This window comes from Dromiciops gliroides, chromosome 5 (assembly GCF_019393635.1).
Source record: "Dromiciops gliroides isolate mDroGli1 chromosome 5, mDroGli1.pri, whole genome shotgun sequence".
Taxonomy (NCBI): domain Eukaryota; kingdom Metazoa; phylum Chordata; class Mammalia; order Microbiotheria; family Microbiotheriidae; genus Dromiciops; species Dromiciops gliroides.
The window spans coordinates 212,001,265-212,020,579 of record NC_057865.1 but is presented as its reverse complement, the minus strand read 5'-3'; the positions used below and the strand labels follow the sequence as shown (position 1 = coordinate 212,020,579).

At 35.8% G+C, this 19,315-nt stretch overlaps 1 protein-coding gene across 3 annotated transcripts in view; it reads left to right on the top strand.

Annotated features, from left to right (window-relative positions):
* Nucleotides 1-19,315, top strand: part of CCDC91 (coiled-coil domain containing 91) — a 427,400-nt gene that overhangs the window by 404,835 nt on the left and 3,250 nt on the right. The gene's annotated exons all lie outside the window — the stretch shown is intronic.

Here is a 19,315-nt window from a genome sequence, read left to right as displayed (position 1 = left end):
ATACAATGCCATCATAATATTTGAATTGCTAGGGGTATGAAAACTTGACATATCTGTGAAGTTTGAAGAAAACAGTAAAAGTTTAACAAAGTTAAAACAAAGTTGTTTTTAACTACCATACCATTATTAATGTGTGTAATTATTACTGCTTAACAGTTATTGAGAAAAGCTATGGGGGACGGCTAGGTGGCGCAGTGGATAAAGCACTGGCCCTGGATTCAGGAGTTCCTGAGTTCAAATCCGGCCTCAGACACTTGACACTTACTAGCTGTGTGACCTTGGGCAAGTCACTTAACCCCCATTGCCCTGAAAAAAAAAAAAGTCAGGAGAAAAGCTATGAAACAGCACCACTGCTAAATGGAAGAAGTTTTTCTGGCATTAAGGAAAACTCCAGTTTTCAGAATTTTAAAATGTGTTCTTATTTTTCCCAGAGTCAAACATTCATTGTACCTAGACAGGGAGTAGCCCAGAGGGAGAACTTGAACCCAGATTTGGAGATTACCTCTTTCTAAATTCACAGTAATACTACATTTCTAAGCAAACAGTTTCAAGTATTTGACATTCTTTTAACAGTTGCACTTATAACAATTTATAAGCCCAAAAGAATACTCTATAATTATCACATATCCATATTACAAATTGACAAACTGAAGTAACTTGCTTTAAGGTGATGCAATTAACAAATTTCCAGATCCAAATTTTTAAACAATTTATCTTAATGCAAATCTCAAAATAAATGGTGACTTTAAACCCCACACATCTTATTAGAAGACATATTTCACTTAAAATAGGATGAATAAGTTCAGTTACAACTGGAACTATTCCCAAATAGTAAAATTCTCAATTTATCTGAAGCCCATCTATCAGCATTTCAATATTAGACCATTATTATCAATAAACTCATTTTTACCTGGTGATAAACACTGGTGACTTGAGAAGCCAGATAGTTCCCCAAATTTAAAAAGAACCTGATTAACCTTAATTTGGGATTCATAAAACCTGGATTTAAACTAATATTGACGATCAATTCTCAACTAAAGTTTGAACAAATTTCTTAAAAACAGGTAAAAGTTAAATCAAGCTATAGTCTAACTGCCTCTGTGTAAATTACCTTTCTGACAATTCTACTTTGAGTGGCAAAGAGGATTGCTAACATAGTGCAAGATAAAGGACTCAGCTTGAATAGCAAGGGACACACATACACATATAGAACATTTTAATACAAATATCATTCTCCAAGGACAGACAGAAAAACAATAATGGTAAATATTCTTAAGATAATTTAGCATGCACAAATTGACTTCTCCTCTATCCTCAAAGACCTCTTAATTTGAGCCAGATCAATTGGGGTTTTTTTTTTGTTTGTTTTTTAGATGTTTTTCTGAGGGACAAAATGTCCTATCAAAAATCCTATTTCCTCCCCTTTTTTTTTTTAAAAAAAAAGGAGGGTTCAGATTCAGATTCTTGCTTAATTGATTCAAAATGCCATTGAAAAAGGAGAAAGAAAAAAAGCAAAGTCCCACTCAGGGCCTTTAGCTGGCAGAATCAAGACCAAACTCAAAGTTTCAGACTTTCCCCCACTGTAATGGGGGAAAATGGGGTATGGGTTGGGGTAGGGTTTGGGGTTCTTAGGAATTCCTCTTTAAAGAATTATACCCTCTTGCACACAAAAAGTAGTTAGAATAAGGTGGTAGTTTATTTAGGAGCAAGGGAAGGGGAAGGGTTGGGGGAGGGAAACTATGAAAGAAATCCTCGGACTTCTCACGGGGAAATAGGCACAAAGCACATGGCTCAGAGGTACCAAATCTCCTCGAACAGGAGACTGGAAGGTACTTTTACAGAGGACTGATGGGGGTGGACCATCTGCCTGTGTAAAGTTCCTTTAGTGAGGGAGGACCATCCCCCACTGGTGGTAGCTGGGGGAATTGGGTGAGGAGTGGAGGACCATCCCCCACTGGTAGTGACTGGAGGAATTGGGTGAGGGGTGGCTACAGATCTCTCTTCAGGACTCAAAGGCCACAGCCACACCCAAACTCTCCCCAGGGTAAGGGAGACCAGAACAAAAGGTAGGAATCCAAAGCTAGCTCAGTCCGATTTGATTCAGTTTATCTCTCTAGGCGTTATCTGTCTTCTGGTTTAGTTTCTCAAGGAGAAGGTTCCTTGATGTGCTCCAGAGAACTTCTGGGGTGCTCTACACCCCATGACACCACTGTGGCCATCAGTGTTGTGGGTCAGACTTGAATTCTGCTAGCACTTGCAATCATGTGGTACATGATTTGAAAACAAAACAAAAACCAGCAGCCGTCCTTTCCACACATGGTCCATAAAAACCTGCAGCCATCCCCTTTTGGGGGACCTATCAGAAAGGACCCATTACAAAAATTATCCATGGACATAACCAGACTCCCGACCAAAGAGCTTTTTAGGAACTCAAGCGAAAAGGATGGGAGTTCTGAATTTGAGAGACCCTTACCCAAGCCAGGCTTCCGAATTTGAGTCCAGACTGGAACACAAAAGATTCCTGCAGGCGCCGAGCATCCGGAGGTCAAAAATGGTGGCTGACTGGGCATGAAGTCTTCAAATCCCAGAAAGAGCCCTCATATGTTAACCTGGAAATTAAGGAAACAATCAATATAGGAGAAATAAGGTCTTTAATCGGGGCAGAGGAACTATAGCTTGTGGTATGGCAAAGAAGCTAGGAATACCCTAAGATGGGAACAGAGGACAGTGTTTTTAATGGGGTAACAGAATAAAAAGGGAAAAGATTGCTCCAGAGTGACAGATAGCTAATTAATGTAAATAAACCTTTGACAAAAGAAATAATAGAACAGCTCCTAATTTAAGTATAGGCATTACTAACTCTGAATAGAAACTACTTAATGTAGGTGGACCCTCTTTACATAATAACATTAAAGTCCTGGGAGTAAGGTGGCAATAAGTTGCTTGGGGGAAGGTCCATAAGTCCATCTAGAGTCTGGAAATGACAGACAATCAGCCCCAGGCAATTCACCTGCCTGGGAAAGAGGGAACTGGGTGGGGAATCAGTTCTCAGTAAATTTTGTAGTTCTCACCTTCCATGTCCAATTCTTTACTTCCACACACACAAAAAAAGCTGCTATAAATATTTTTGTATAAATAAGTTTTCCTTTTCCCTTTTCTTTTATCTCCTTTGGATACAGACCAGTACTGATATTGCTGGATCAAAGGGTATGCAGTTTTATGGCCCTTTGGGCATGGTTCCAAATTATTCTTCAGAATGACTGAATCAATATACAACTCAACCAATAGTTCATTAGTTTCCCAATTTTTCCACATCCCCTCAAGCATTTTTCCTTTTTTCTTTTCTGTCCTGTTAGCTAATCTGATAGGTGTGAGGTCATATCTCAGTTGTTTTAATTTACATTTATCTAATCAGTAATGATTTGGATCTTTTTTCTTTTTCTTTTTTTTGTGGAGCAGTAAGGGTTAAGTGACTTGCCCAGGGTCACACAACTAGTTAAGTGTCAAGTGTCTGAGGCTGGATTTGAACTCGGGTCCTCCTGAATCCAGGTCTGGTGCTTTATCCACTGTACTATCTAGCTACCCCAACTTAGAGCCTTTTTGTTTTGTTTTGTTTTGTTTTTCCATATAAACATTTTATTATTTTCCAGTTACATTTAGAGATAGTTTTCAACATTTGTTTTTGTAAGATTTCTAGTTTCAAATTTTTCTCTCTCCCTCTGCCCTCTCCAAGACAGCAAGTAATCTGATATAGGTTATATATGTACAATCACATTAAACATATTTTTGCATTATTCATGTTATGAGAGAAGAATCAAAGTAAAAAGGAAAAACCTCAAAAAAGAAAAACAACAACAACAAAAAACCCAATAGAAATAGTATGGTTCAATTTGCATCTAGATTCCACAGGCTTTTGTTTTGTTTTGTTTTGTTTTGTTTTGTTTTGTTTTCTGGATTTGGAGAGCATTTTCCATCATGAGTCCTTTGGAACTATCTTGGACCATGGTATTGCTGATAAGAATCACGTCTATCACAGTTGATCAACACATAATGTTGTTGATACTGTGTACAATGTTCTCCTGGTTCTGCTTACCTCACTCAGCATCAGTTTGTGAAGTCCTTCCAGGTTTCTCTGAAATCCGCCTGCTCATCATTTCTTATAGCACAGTAGTATTCCATTACATTCATATACCACAATTTATTCAGCCACTCCCCAATTGATAGGCAACCCCTTCAATTTCCAATTCCTTGCCACCACAAAAAAAAGAGCAGCTATAAATCTTTTTGCACATATGGGTCCTTTTCTCTTTTTTTATGATCTCTTTGGGAAAAAGACCTAATAGTGGTATTACTGGGTCAAAGGGTATGTAGAGGTTTATAGCCCTTTGGGCATAGTTCCAAACTACTGATTTAGAGCATTTCTTATGTGACTATAGGTTTGATTTCTTCTTCTGAAAACTGATTATATCCTTTGACCATTTATTAGTTGGGAAATGGCTCTTAGTTTTATAACTTTGACTCAGTTTCCTTATGTATTCAAGAAAGGAGGGGAGCAGCTACAGGTGGTGCAGTGGATAAAGCACCGGCCCTGGATTCAGGAAGACCTGAGTTCAAATCTGACCCCCAGACACTTGACACTTACTAGTTGTGTGACCCTGTGCAAGTCACTTAACCCCCATTGCCCTGCAAAAAAAAAAGAAATGAGGCCTTTATGATAGAAACGTCTTGCAAAAATTTTTTCCACTTTTGTTTTCCTTCTAATTTTAGCTACATTTGTTTAGTTAGGGCAAAAGCTTTTTAATTTCATGTAATCAAAATTGTCTATTTTGCTGACCATAATCTCCTCTATCTCTGGTTTGATCATAAATTCTTCCCTCATCCATAGATATGACAGGCACATTTTTCCAAGCTCCTCTAATTTGCTTATGATATCAACCTTTATGTCTAAATAATTTATCTGTTTTGACCTTATCTTGGTATACCTAGGGAGATCTTGCTCTATGCATACTCTCTGCCAAACTGCTTTCCAGTTTTCTCAGCAAGTTTTGCTAAATGTTGAATTCTTATCCCAAAAGCTTGGATTTTTTGTTTCTCAAGCATGAGATTAATATGGTTGTTTACTACTGTGTATTGTTTACCTAATCTATTTAAGTCACCCACCACTCTGTTTCTTAGCCAGTAGTAGATTGTTTTGATGATTAATGCTTTGTAATATAGTTTGAAATATGGAACTGCAACCTTCCTTAACTTTTTTTCATGAATTCCCTTCATACATTTGACCTTTTGTTTGATCAGATGATTTTTTTTACTATTTTTTTCTAGCTCTATAAAATAATTCTTTGATAGTTTGCCTTGTATTGTACTAAATAAGTAAATTAACTTAGTCCTGCTGTTTTATTGATAGAATATAGAAATGCTAATGATTTATGTTGGTTTATTTTATATACTGCTACTTGGCTGAAGTTATTCATTATTTCACCTAGTTTTTTAGTTGTTTTTTTTTTTTTAGTATTCTGAGTATACCATCATCTCATCTGCAAAGAGTGATAGTTTTGTTTCCTCACTGCCTATGTTTATTCCTTCATTCTTTTTCCTGTCTTATTACTATAGTTAGAATTACTAGTACAATATTGAATAATAGTGGTGATAATGCACTTCATGCCTGATCTTATTGGGAAGGCTTCAAGTTTATTCTCAGTACTTGCTACTAATTTTAGATAGATACTATTTATTACTTTAAGGAAAGTTCCATTGATTCCTATGCTTTCTAGTGTTTTTTAGCAGGAATTTGTGTTGTATTTTGTCAAAGTCTTTCTCTGCATCTATTGTTCTAATCATATGATTTTTGTTGTTATTGTTACTGATATAGGCAATTATGCTGATAGTTTTCCTAATATTGAACCAGCCCTGCATTCCTAGTATAAATCTTACTTCATCATTGTATATAATCTTTATGATATGTTGCTTTAATCTCCTTGCTAGTATTTTATTTAAAATTTTTGGATTAATGGGCATTCTGGGAAGACAACAGAGTAGATAGAAATTTCCAGACTTTTCAGACCTCCATAAACAGATGGAAAATCTCCATGAAATGAATGTAGAGCAGCAAAAATAAAGGAGTAAATCAGTTGTCCTCTAAAGACAACTTGAAAGGGCCTCAGAAAAGACAGGACCTCCAGGGGCTGAGCTTTGGCCTGAGTGAAGTGTAAACATCTCTAGGCTGATTCCACATAATCAACAAACAGTAGACCCTGGAGTGGCTCTGTAAGGAAGCAGACTAGTCCTCAAGAAATTTCACCTCAACTTTCTCCTCACTCAACGTCTCAAGAAATTTCACAATTTATGAATAAACAAGAGATAGAGAGTAAAGTTAGGTATAAAGTGGATAATTTTGATTACATTAAATTAAAAAGGTTTTGTGCAAATAAAATTAATATAACCATGATCAAAAGGAAAGCAGAAGATTGGGGGGAGGGGAAGTTTGTAGACCGTTACTCAGAAAAAAGTCATATCTCAAATATATAAAGCACTTTGTCAAAGCTATAAGAATATGAGTCATTCCCCAGTTGATCAGAGGATACAAACAGGCAGTTTTCCAATGAAGAAATCAAAACAATTTATAGTCATATGAAAAAATGCTCTGAATCATTATTAGAGAAATGATGTCATTTTACACCTACCTGATTGGCTAGAATGATTGAAGGGGAAAGCAATAAATGTTAAAGGGGATGTGGAAAAAAATTGGGATATTGATTCATCATTGGTGGAATTGCAAACTCACCCAACCAATCTGGAATTATGCCAGAGAGTTATTAAATTGTCTATACCCTTTGACCCAGACTAAGTCTATTTCCAAAGAAGATTAGGGAAAAGGAGGGCAAAATCTGTATGAATGATTGCAGGGATGTCAGTCAGTTGGGGAGTGGCTGAACAAGGGGTATATAATTATGGTGGAATATTACTGTGCTATAAGAAATGATTAACTCAATGATCTTAGAAAAACATGGAAAGACTTGCAGAAAATAATGAAGAGTGAAATGAGTAGAACCAAAAGAACATTGTATACAATAACAGCAATATTGTTTTAAGAATGACTTTGAGTAAATAAGTCATTTTGACTATTATATGTATACCCAAATTTATTACAAAGGACTTATGAAGAAAGGTACAATCTGGATCCAGAGAAAGAACTTATAAATTAAAGTATGTACAGAAAAATATTACACACACACATGTATCACACATACTCACACATATATGCCTATTTGTGTCTAACAGTAGCTATCTAAATGGCAGGGAGGGGAGAGAAAAAAGAAAAAAAGAAGTTTACATGATAACTATTATATATTTAAAAGGAATAAGTTCTACATAATAGATTTGCAGTTTCATGTTCAATAATATTTTTATTATACTATGTTATAGAAATGCTTATTTTATTCCATAAATTAAAATGAATAAAATTGTAAACATCTTGTAGATTAAAAATTTTGCATTGATATTCATTAAATAAGTTTTTCTCTAGTAATAAATATTTATTAAGCTACTACTATGTTCCAGTCATTGTGCTAAGTGCCAGGAATACAAAAAGAGTCAAAAGACAGTTCCTGCTCTGAAGGAGCTTAGAATTTAATGGGGGAGACAACATGCAAAGGAATATATTCAAAACAAGCTATATGCAAGATAAATAGGAAATAATTTGCAGAGGGACAGCCTAAAAATTAAGGGGGGCTTTAGGGTAGATTTCCAGTAAAAGAAGGAATTTCAGTTGGGACTTGACTTAAAGGAAGCCAAGGGAGGTAAGTAGTTGGAAGGGAGCAGGGAAAGCATTCCAGGCATGGGGGACAGCCAGATAAAATGACCACAGTCAAGATGTAGTGTCTTGTTTGAGGAAAAGCAAAAAGGCTGATGTTACTGGATTAAAGAGTACCTGATGGGGAGTAAAGTAGAATAAAATTGGAAAGGTAGAAAGGTGTTAAGTTATGAAGGACTTTGAATGTCAAACACAAGGTTTTGCATTTGATCCTGGAGTCAAGTTAGGCACTGGATTTTATTGAGTACTGGAGGTGATATGGTCAGACATGTGCTTTAGGAAAATCACTTTTGTGGCTAAATGGAGGATAAGTTGGAGGGGGGAGAGACTCAAGGCAGGCAGCAGGTTATTGCAGTATTCCAAGCATGAGTTAATAAGCACCTGCAGTAGGATGGTGGCAATGTCAGAGAGAAGGGGACATATTCAAGGGATGTTGCAGTGATAACAATTGGTAGGTGTTGGCAAAGGAGTAAATATGGGAGATGAAAAATAGTGAAAAGTTCAAGATTACTTCTATCTTGTGAGCCTGAGGGACTAGAAATGGTGGTGTCCCCTATATTAATAAGAAACATAGAAGCTAGGAAGGGCTCAGGAGGAATGTTCTGGTTTACATGTTTTGAGTTTTAGATGTCTACAGTTTGAGATGTCCAAAAAGCACTTGGAGATTTGAAATTGGAGGTCAGCAGAGAGTTTGGGGCAGGATAGGTAGATTTAAGAGTCATCAGTGTAGAGGTAGTAATTAAATCCATAGGAGTTGATGAGATCACCAAGCAAAATAGTATAGAGAGAGAAGCAAAGAACGCCCAGGACAGAACTCTGAGTGACATCTATGGTTAGAGGACTAAGATGCCTTCCAACTCTGATGTTTTCTGTTTCTATCTGGAAAAGTGAAATGTTAGTCTCTCTTGAGACACAAGCTATTCAGTGAAAATGTGTTGGTTCTAGGTGTTTAGCTATTCCACTCTTGAGGGAAGCATTTCATTCTGCCCACTCATAACCATTTCAACAGGTGCTGTTGCCATTTTTAGTTGCATAACACACCCAATTTTAGCTTCCATAATTGAAAGCAAACCTCCCTCCCTTGTTTATAAGAAAAAAGGTAGTTAGTGTTTTCTTACATTCCTGGCTCCAGCTGGGAGGCAACAAGGATTTTGAGAGGACTGACATAGTGTTTTCTTGCTTACTTCCCAAAGTGGAACAAATCTGTTTTAAAGAGGTGCCAGACAGATGGTATTATTATTATTATTTTAGGCTCCACTGGTCAAGTGCAGACCATAAAATTCTGAAGGATGAAGGATAATATTGTTTATTTTAGGTAGAAGAAATCTTTTCCCACCAAGTACCATTTGATTAAATGCTGCTTTGTCCTAATTTTGCATACTAATAGTTTCTTAATATGAATTAGATATTCATCCAAGCTGTGAAGTAACTTACTATTATGTTCTCGGTCAGTATTTATCAGTAATTAAAATGTTCAAATGGACAGAAATAAATGTCCAGACTTTATCAGAACCACAAAGTCAAATTTACACATATGTATCATGTGTATGTGATTCTTTTCTTCTTTTAATTCATTATCAACAAAGAATGAAGTGGTCTGTTGTTTTCTCATCTGCTCCTGAGATTTAAAGGTGATAATGTGTCATAATTATATGAAAAATGAATTTTGTAAAATAAATTATATGTAAAGTAGTAAATTGATCTTAAAATCCTTCTGGTGAATTTTCTTAGATTAATTAAATTATTAATATGGCCAGAAAACATCTAGAATTTACTGTCATAAAGAAGAAGATAATGGTATGGTAAACCATACAGGGCTTGTCAGCACTGTAGCATTCCATTTTGGGACTGCTCAGATAATTAGGACATTTTTCCTAATATCATTTGATCCATTGCTCCTAGTTCTTTCTTCTGAGGCTAAACAGAACAAGTTTGATTTGTCCTCCACATAAGAGCTCTTCAAACACTTAAAGAAAGCTCCCCATAGCCCCCATGAATCTTATCTTCTCTAGGCTAATTCTTTCAATAAATCCTTAAATGACATGGACTCAAGACTCTTCATTCTGGTAGCTTTCCTCCTCTGGACACTTAACAGCTTTCTTCATCTTAGATTCAGTCTCTAGCCTGTCAAATTCCTTTTGGATCCCGACACTATCCTCCTGATTTCATATTATCCACAGATTTAATAAGCATGCCTGCTATGCCTCTATCCATGTCATTGATTAAAAAATCTTTAATAGCACAGTGCCAAGCACAGAACTCTGAGATACTCCTCTGAAAACTTCCTGCCATTATTGACATTGAAACATTGACAAATACTATTTCAGTCTAGCCATGCAGTCAGTCCTAAATCCATATAATTGTGTTATCATCTAATCCACATCTTTCCATCTTTTCCACAAGAATAATAAGAGATACTTCATCAAACACTTTGCTAAATTCAGTGGAGTTGACCTAGAAGTATTTGTATATGTGAGGCAGGATTTTAATTCAGGTCTTCCTGACTCCAGGTCCAGCCACTCTTAAGATAACTATTCAAAATATTCTTTCTCTGCCTGATTCCAATCCAATACAGGAGGTTTGAAGATACCTATTCAAAATCATGAAAAATCAATTTAGAAAAAAAAAGAATCAGAGAGAGAACATGCAACAAATGATCTAAAGAGCCATAGAAGCATTCCAGGCTTTAGACCTTTATTTATTAATGATTTTTAAAACCTCCTCAATAGCCCTGTGAAAAAGTCACTAGACTTAGAATCCAAGTCCTATAATATAATTAAATATTATTTAGTTATTTCATATTTGAATGTAGATGGCCATAGAAGCATACTATCTTTAATGAGAATATCATATCACATATTGAGTTTGAAAAGACTTTAGATGTCATCATCTCCTCATTTGACAGATGAGGTTAAATTAAGATCCAAAGAGATTAAGTGGTTTGTCAAGGACCACAAACATAGTAAGTAACAGAGCCAATATTCAAACCCAGGTCATTTGGATCTAAGTCTGTCACTCCATTGTGGATTCTTTTCTTTATATGTCTAAGAGAGTCCTATTGTACATTTTTCTATTGGCAGAAAAATTAATAATTTCTCTGTATTTGATTTGATTCTCTGTATCTGACAATGTATAACATTGTCAATTGTCAAAGGTACATGACTTAATAGAATAACTGTAAACCCATAAATGTACTTTAGAGAGAATTATTATATTCTTGAAAAGAATATTAATATGTATTCCTACCTTAAAGCTTCAACCTATCCCACCCACCTCTTTCTTACAGGGCCCAAAACTTGTACCTTTAATTTTTAAAAGTCACCATTGAAAATTTTAACCCCAACAGAATTTGTCAGTGAATTATAAATGAATGAAAACGGTTTGAATTCCAATGACCTAGCTTTTTCAGTAGACTAAAATTCAAATATACAGCCAATGCAAAAACAGTTTTACTTACCACTTTGTTGTACATCCCTTTGGTTCATTTGCTAGTTCTTTGTGTGAACATATAGAATTGCATTTAAGATAGCATAGCTCTATGCAAATCTTCATGGCATTTCTTACTAAAAATCATGATTATATTGTAGCCTGTACCAGAGTAGGAAATATCCACATCAATGAGATCTTAGATTCATTGAAGGATGTCTTCCTATGAGAGTCTATAATTTATTTGGTTCATCCTTCCCAAATAATTTACTGTAGAGCCTTAAAACTAGTGTAAGCCTTCTATTTCACAATGGAAACGATTCAGGATTAAAAAAAAAAACAAAAAACAACAGATGATTCAGGAGGAGAATCTCCTCACCCTAAGACTGCTTAAAAAAAATAACCCTCTATTCTTTAGTTCCTGCCACTAAGATCTTTATGCCAATTATTCATTTATTCTCCAAGAGCATCTGTAATTCATCTTGTGCATACTGGGAAATTACATAGCTTCTTTATATGTTGACATTTTAGAACTATCTAAATAATGAGATGGACTTGAAATGTACTTTAAAGTTGAAAAGTACTTTCATAGAGTGAATCGGAAATGTGGACTTTGAACAGAAAGGCTTCATGGCAAATGAATGATGGCCTGTGAATGTTCTGGTGAAGAGGTTAGGTCTCAGTTCTCTGAAGTTTAGGGTTGAGGTGACTGGCACAACCCTAGTTCAAACCACTGTTGAGACTATATTGGATCCTTGAGAGTAGTGTTATTCTAGACATGTATTTTATGGAACATAGCTGCTTAAAAAGTGGTTCAAAGTCCCTCCTTGAGGTTGATTTACAATATTGATTTTGTTATATTCTCTGAGAGGGAGGATTTGATGTCTAAATTTTAGGTCCTTTAAGCAGGGATTCTTTAACTTTTCGTGCCATGGCGCCTTTGGCAGTTCAGTTAAACATTTGGATTCCTTCTCAGAATACTGTTATTAAATATATAAAATAAAATACATCAGATTACAAAGGAAAACCAATGTTAGTGAAAATAAAGATGTAATTTTTTCCCCATACAAATTCATAAGCCACCTGAAATCTATCCACAGACTTCTTGAGGGCCTATTGATCCCAGGTTAAGAACTCCTGCTATAAAGGAAAACTCTTATAATACCAATGCACTTATATGAAAACAATATAAAAAGAACATCCTAATGTAAAAATTGTTCATTGTAGAGGATCCAGCCATAAAATATGGAATATGAAAACTTCCATTAGTGTAACAGAGATGATATCTCATGCATGGTCATAATGCATGGCAAGTAGAATTTGCAAATACAAAAGAAAAGCATTATATGATATAAACACTTATTTTTAAACATTAAGATGCCAAAGTGTCCCAACAAAATATTATTACTTTATGATTGAGTCTTACCACTTTGCTCATGATATTCTGGTGGCTAACCTAAAGCAATAACTAATAGCTGACACATAATGCTTCAAAATTTGAAGAGGGCTTTACATAGTTCATTTCATTTGACCCCCACAACCCTGTAAGCTTATTTTCAGATATTCTTATCCAAACTTTACATGTGAGGAAGCAAAGGCTCTGAGACATTAATTTGTCAATGGTTGCATAGCTATTACAGGTTAGAGGCAGGATTTAAATCCTAGTCTCTTGACTCCAAGCCTAGCACTCTTTCCACTACATTGCCCCCCCAGAATTGTACCATTATAAATATTTTAATATATTAGGATAAAAATGGAACGTGGACCAGCTCCTTCAGTTTACATGGCAGTGAATACGCATGGGTGGGGCAATAAGCATTTAAGTAGTACCTGCTATGTGCTAAGTGCTTATTTCATTTGAAACTAATTTTTTATTTTCTGCATCATAGTTGTCATTTGGCTTAGGAGACCCTTCATGGTATCTCAAGGAGGAAAAGTAGAGTTATTTTTATTCTCCAGAAAAGTTTGCAACCAATCAGTTGTCACAGTAACAGTGAACTTGTAGCATAATTATGAACCAATAATAGTATTCTTTGACATAGATGTTCACACAAACTGTGTGGACATCAGTCTATCATCATGAATTAGATATGGTTTTGTTTGTTTGTTTTTGTTTTTGTTTTGTGGGGCAATGAGGGTTAAGTGACTTGCCCAGGATCACACAGTTAGTGTCAAGTGTCTGAGGCTGGATTTGAACTCAGGTCCTCCTGAATCCAAGGCCAGTGCTTTATCCACTACACCACCTAGCTGCCCCCAGATATGTTTTTAGAAGTGTGGGAGGCCATTTTATCTTTGTGATATCAGACAAACGGCTTAACTTCTCTGAAACCTCAGTTTTCTCCCATGAAATATGAAGAGGTTGGTCTATATTATTTCTAAGAAATCTTAGAGTTGGACAATTTCTTAGAAATAATATAGACCAACCTCTTCAAAGTTCCAACTAAAGGGACCCCTACATGGAACCTTCCCAGATTCCCTAGCCTATTAATATATCATCATCTAGAAATAACTTTTTACCTTGTATGTATATGTGTGTATATAATAATTTGTGTGTTTTCCTTTAAATAAAAATATAGGGCAGTGAAAATAAAACTATTTCATTTTTGTCATTGCACTCCCAAACCCTATTATAACCTTATGCCTGCTTCAGTGTAGATATTAAATGATTGTTGATTGACTGAATGTTGCACGTTTCTCTTCAAGACTAGATTATCGGGGGTAGCTAGGTGGTGCAGTGGATAGAGCACTGGCCCTGGATTCAGGAGGACCTGAGTTCAAATCGGGCCTCAGACACTTGACAATTAATAGCTGTGTGACCCTGGGCAAGTCACTTAACCCCAATTGCCTCACCAAAAAACAAACAAACAAACAAACAAACAAAGACTAGATTATCCCTAGAGTCCAGAGGAATTGTCTTCTGCCTCTTTTCTTTCCCTAGGAACACATAAGAATTTTAAGAGTCCAAAGGGCATCTTTCTAATGCTATAACTTTCTTAAAGCATCCTTTCTTAAAAGCATGATCAATTGTTATCCATTAGCCAAAAAGACTCAATTAGCTTTTAGACATAGATATTTACTAAGTTATTATAATGATACAACACATTCTCACAAAAGTGTATGATATACACTTGCCCACCAGGGGAAAATGGGCACAAGCTTAGAAATTACCTATGGAAAAGATGTAAATCAAAGCTCTAAGTGACTAAAGTATTTTCTCCCCTTCTACTCATGAAGTGTCTTTGAAATCTGGTATCACTCTTCTTTCCATTTTTCTCCATGTCTAATGATTTCCTAATTCAGATACTGTCATCAGCCTTTGCTATTCCAGGGACAATGCTAGGACATCAATGAGAAGTCCAGATCACAGGAGCAGGAAGAGGTTAAGGAACAGACAGAAACTCCTCTTTCCCTAGCAAGTGATTTCCTCTCAAGAGCCTGAATGGAACTATTGTCTTCTCTAAGCTGCCAAATATTTAAATCCTGGATTCCAAACTGGCTTGGTATTTATGCAAACCCCACAGTGTATAACTGGGTTTTTTCCAATCCCAATACATTTCCTGTAATACCTACTTAAAATGCCTTTAATTAGTTGACTCAGTGGAATTGTCTAGGCCTTGTTCACATCTAGCTTATACGTCTGATTGATTCATTCATTCAAGATGTCAGGATGACCCTCATCATTTCACTTGAAGTAGGCAATATGGTAAAGAAACAACAACAGTCTTATAGCAAAGACAAACAGGATGAACTGACTTGCCCAGGGTCACACAGCTACTGCCTGAGGCCAGAATTCGATTTAGAAAGAGGAGTCTTTCTGACTCCAGTGCTAGCCACCTTGCTGAATACTGAAGCCCTGTTGTCTATCTACCTTTATCTACATATGTCTATACATATATATACATATTACATATGTATATGTGTATAATTATTATTAAACTGAGTACTTGCCAGATATCCATTTATGTTTAGAATCTTTTGTGACATGTTACATACATAAAGATAAATTTTAAAATGACATGAATGATAGGCTTATTTCTTTTATGTCTCACTATATATATCATGCTATCCAATCAGTCAGCCAGAGAGCATTTCTTAAGTGCTACTATGTGCCAAGTGCCAAGCACTGTGCTAAATGCTGAGGGTACAAAAAAACCAAAAGATAGCCCTAGACTTCAGGGAGCGCATAATAAATAACAAGCAAAGAAATGTGTAAAAACAATCTATATACAGGATCAATAGGAAATAGTTAAAAAACAGAAGAATTAATAGGGGTTGGGGGAAAGGGGTTGGGAATTTCTTCTTGTAAAAGATGGGATTTTAGTTGAGGCTTAAAAGACACCAGGAAAGGAAGTAGGGGGAGATGAAAAGAGAGAATATTCCAGGAATGGGAGACAGTCATAAAAAATATCCTAAGCTGAGAGACAGGGTTTCTTGTTTGCGGAACAGCAGTGAGGCCAGTTGTCATCAGATCAAAGAGTATTTGGTAGGGAGCAAGATATAAGAACACTGGAAAGGTGGGGAAGTGGGGAGAGTTAGATTATGACAAAATTTGAATGCTCGAGTATTTGATAGTTAATCCTGGAGCTAACAGGAAGCCACTAGAGTTTATTGAATAGGGAGATGACAGGGTTGGGATTGTGACTATTTTACTAAAGTGCAAAAATATTGAAAGCACAATATATATATATATATATATATATATTCACAATATGTATATATTCAGTATATGACATTTTATATATATATATATAATGTCATATACTGAATGTTTCTTCTTCATATGTGACATTTTGCATGACAAAATTACAGGGGTGGGGAGAGGATTTTTAACCCAGAAATCTTCATTAAAAGAAATAATTTTCTTAGAAATTCTTGATTGACTTTGAAATTCCTCATTTGATTGGGCATTACTTCATTATTCTTCCCATTATGGTATAGCAAGTGAAATGCTAAAACATACAGGGTTTGGTTTATTATATTTTGTTTTATTTCCTGTTATTTTGTAGCACCTAGTTGTAGTGGCAACTGCACTCTACTGCTTTCTGAGAATGGTCATAATGCAGATGAATTGATGGTTCACAATGCACTGCAGCCATCTTTCCTATATTCATCATTCTACTTTCAAACAAGTCTTTTCACCACATTTATCTGAAGGGCAACTTTCTGTCAGAAAAGTGTCTCTCCCCTCAACATTTTATCTAAGCTGTTTCTTCTTTTTTTTTTCTTCAGGGCAATGAGGGTTAAGTGACTTGCCCAGGGTCACAAAGCTAGTAATTGTCAAGTGTCTGAGGCTGGATTTGAACTCAGGTCCTCCTGAATCCAGAGCTACGTGGCCACTGTGCCACATAGCTGCTGCCTACGCTGACTTAATTCGTGTTTCTTGCATAAATATTCTTTCTCTGTCCCTTTTAGCAACAAAATATCCACATGAAGGAGATCATGCCTTAGTTACAATTGCTTTTTTGCTTTGGGCAGGACATACTGGTAAAAATGTAATTGTAAATCTAACATGAATTACAGGTGGATAAAGACCAGTCAAGAAGTGATCTTTCTTTTCACTAATTGGTTATGAAATTTAAAGTTTGCAAGAATCAGTGGATTCCTGCTGAGAGTCTTTAAGAGCCAACAAACTGAAACTATAAAAGGATGATTAAAATCAAAGAAAAATGAAAGCAAAAAGATTTGTAAAGGTCAGGCCCCCAAATTTCAACTTTTTTCAGGAATCCCTAAGAGCTCCATGACAGCTGAAGCAACATGAAGTGAAGATGAAAACAATCTATTTTATAGCTACCCCCTCACAAAAGAAAAATAAACATCAAATCTGAAAATATGACACCAATGCTCTTAGTAAAAAGTTTGACCGTGTTGTGTCATAAAGTAATAAGTCTTTGATACACTTTGAAATGAAAGCCACAAATACAGAACTAAACCCCACATTACAAGGGAAAAAATGGTGGAACAATTTGCCAAAGCCAGTATTGCCTCAATAAAGGATAATAAGGTCATGCATAATAAAATAGAAACTGTTGAAATTCAGTTACATGCCAAGAACATCAGTCTTATGGACTGGCTACAAGAAGAGGAATCCAACATCTTTTTTTAAGAGAAAGGTCCCAAATTTCTGCCTCACAGACATGATCTTATAAGTCATACATGGAAGGACCCACCAAATTAGATATTCTGCTCTGTTGTGTCCTGATTCTTATCTTCCTCCTTGGAAGGTTTACATTCCACCTTGGACATGCTCAGAGCCTTGAGCTAGCATTTATTTAATAGTTTTGTCTTCCCACAATTCTATGAAGAAATGAAGACAGATATGAAATGAGCCTTAGCAGCTGCCTAAACCCAGTGCCATTAGGGCCATCATCTTTATGGATCCTAATTTCAGAGTGACTCCCAACATATGCAAGGAAGGTAATTGATATGTTTTATTAAAAGATTCATCAAAGTATTTGTGTGCTTTTGGCCTTTAATTTTAAAAACTGCAAATATGGACTGATAGATGTGGTAGACATATGTTTGTTAGGTTAAATAAATATCCTGGCAGCAATTTTTGGTCAAATGCTTGGAGCCTTCTGACAAACTGTGAATGTATTCTAAAATTTCCAAACTTAATTACCTAGCATCTAAAAGCCAGCATTCCAGCAGTTCTCTCAAAACCCATTTGTTAAATGAAAATGTCATAATGATTCTTCTAGATTTCAATAATATTCAAGGAAATTAAAGTCAACAACTGGTCACTGTCAGCTACCCGGCTATCCATAGAGGTATCTACATAGATATTTCTTATATTTTTGGAGGTCACCACATCTACAAGGCTCGCCATACACAACTGGATACAGAATTACACATTATTCTTGCAAAGTAGGACTTGACATTGTATAATTCCAATATTTTTCCAGTTCCAACCTCTTCAGTCAAAGCCATATGAAAGTGTAATCTTGAGATTCCTTTAAAATAAGGCTTTATTACTTATGAGCTGATGCAAAATGAAATGTACTGTATACAAAGTAACAGCAATATTATAAGGTGGTCAGCTATAAATGACTTGACTGTTCTCAGTAATGCAAGGATCCAGGACAGCTCTGAATGACTTATGAAAGATGTGATCCATCTCCATAGAGGGAACTGATGGTATCTGAATACAGATTGAAGCATATTTTTTTAGTTTCTTTTTCTTAAGTTTATTCGTCTGTTTTCTTTCACAACCTAACGTGGAAATGTTCTGCATGACTACACATGTTTAACTTATATTGAAATGCTTGCGTTCTTAAGGTGGGGAGGGAAGGAGGAAGAGAATTTGGACCACAAAATTTTGAAAATGGACGTTAAAATTGTTTTCAACATTAAATGCCTTGCTATATAATTTGAAAAATTAAAAATAAACATGAAATGTGAGCTCCATGTCTTATTTCCAAGCTCTAACACAAGAATCTAATGAGCAAAGCTAACTATTATTTCCCAACTGATCTTGTCGTCTGACCATCCAAATCATCTCCTCTTCATTTCTTTAATTTTGCTAATGGCACTAACATTTTCTCAGATTCATAACCTCAGCATCATCTTTAACTGTGCATCCATCTGGGCATCCACCATCCTGCCAATTTTGCTTCTATTGTATCTCACATTCATTCCTCCCTTTCCATTTCTCTTGTGACCACTCTAGTTTGTGTCATTATTGCTTCTCACTTAAACTACAGACAGAGCCTCCTAAATGGCAACAAAATGTTCTCCATCCTCACCTTTACCTCTAACCATTCCTGGTTTCTGTTAAGACTCAGTTTAAACATTACCTTCTGCAGGAGGCTTTCTTGCCCGCCCCCCTGCCCCGACCATTTGAGCTTTCTGTTTTGCTCTGTATGTGTCTTGTAGGCATTTTTACTCACATTTTGTCTGCCCAGTTAGTATGTAAATTCATTGTAGTCAGGGACTACATGCTTTTACCTTCATTTGTATCCCCAGTGTTTAGCATAGTTCGTAATACTTAATAAATGATTGTTGTAAATTTTAAATAAGCACTTAATAAATGATTGGTTGATTAAACAGAATCTTTATTTCTACTCTTTATCCCTCCAGTCC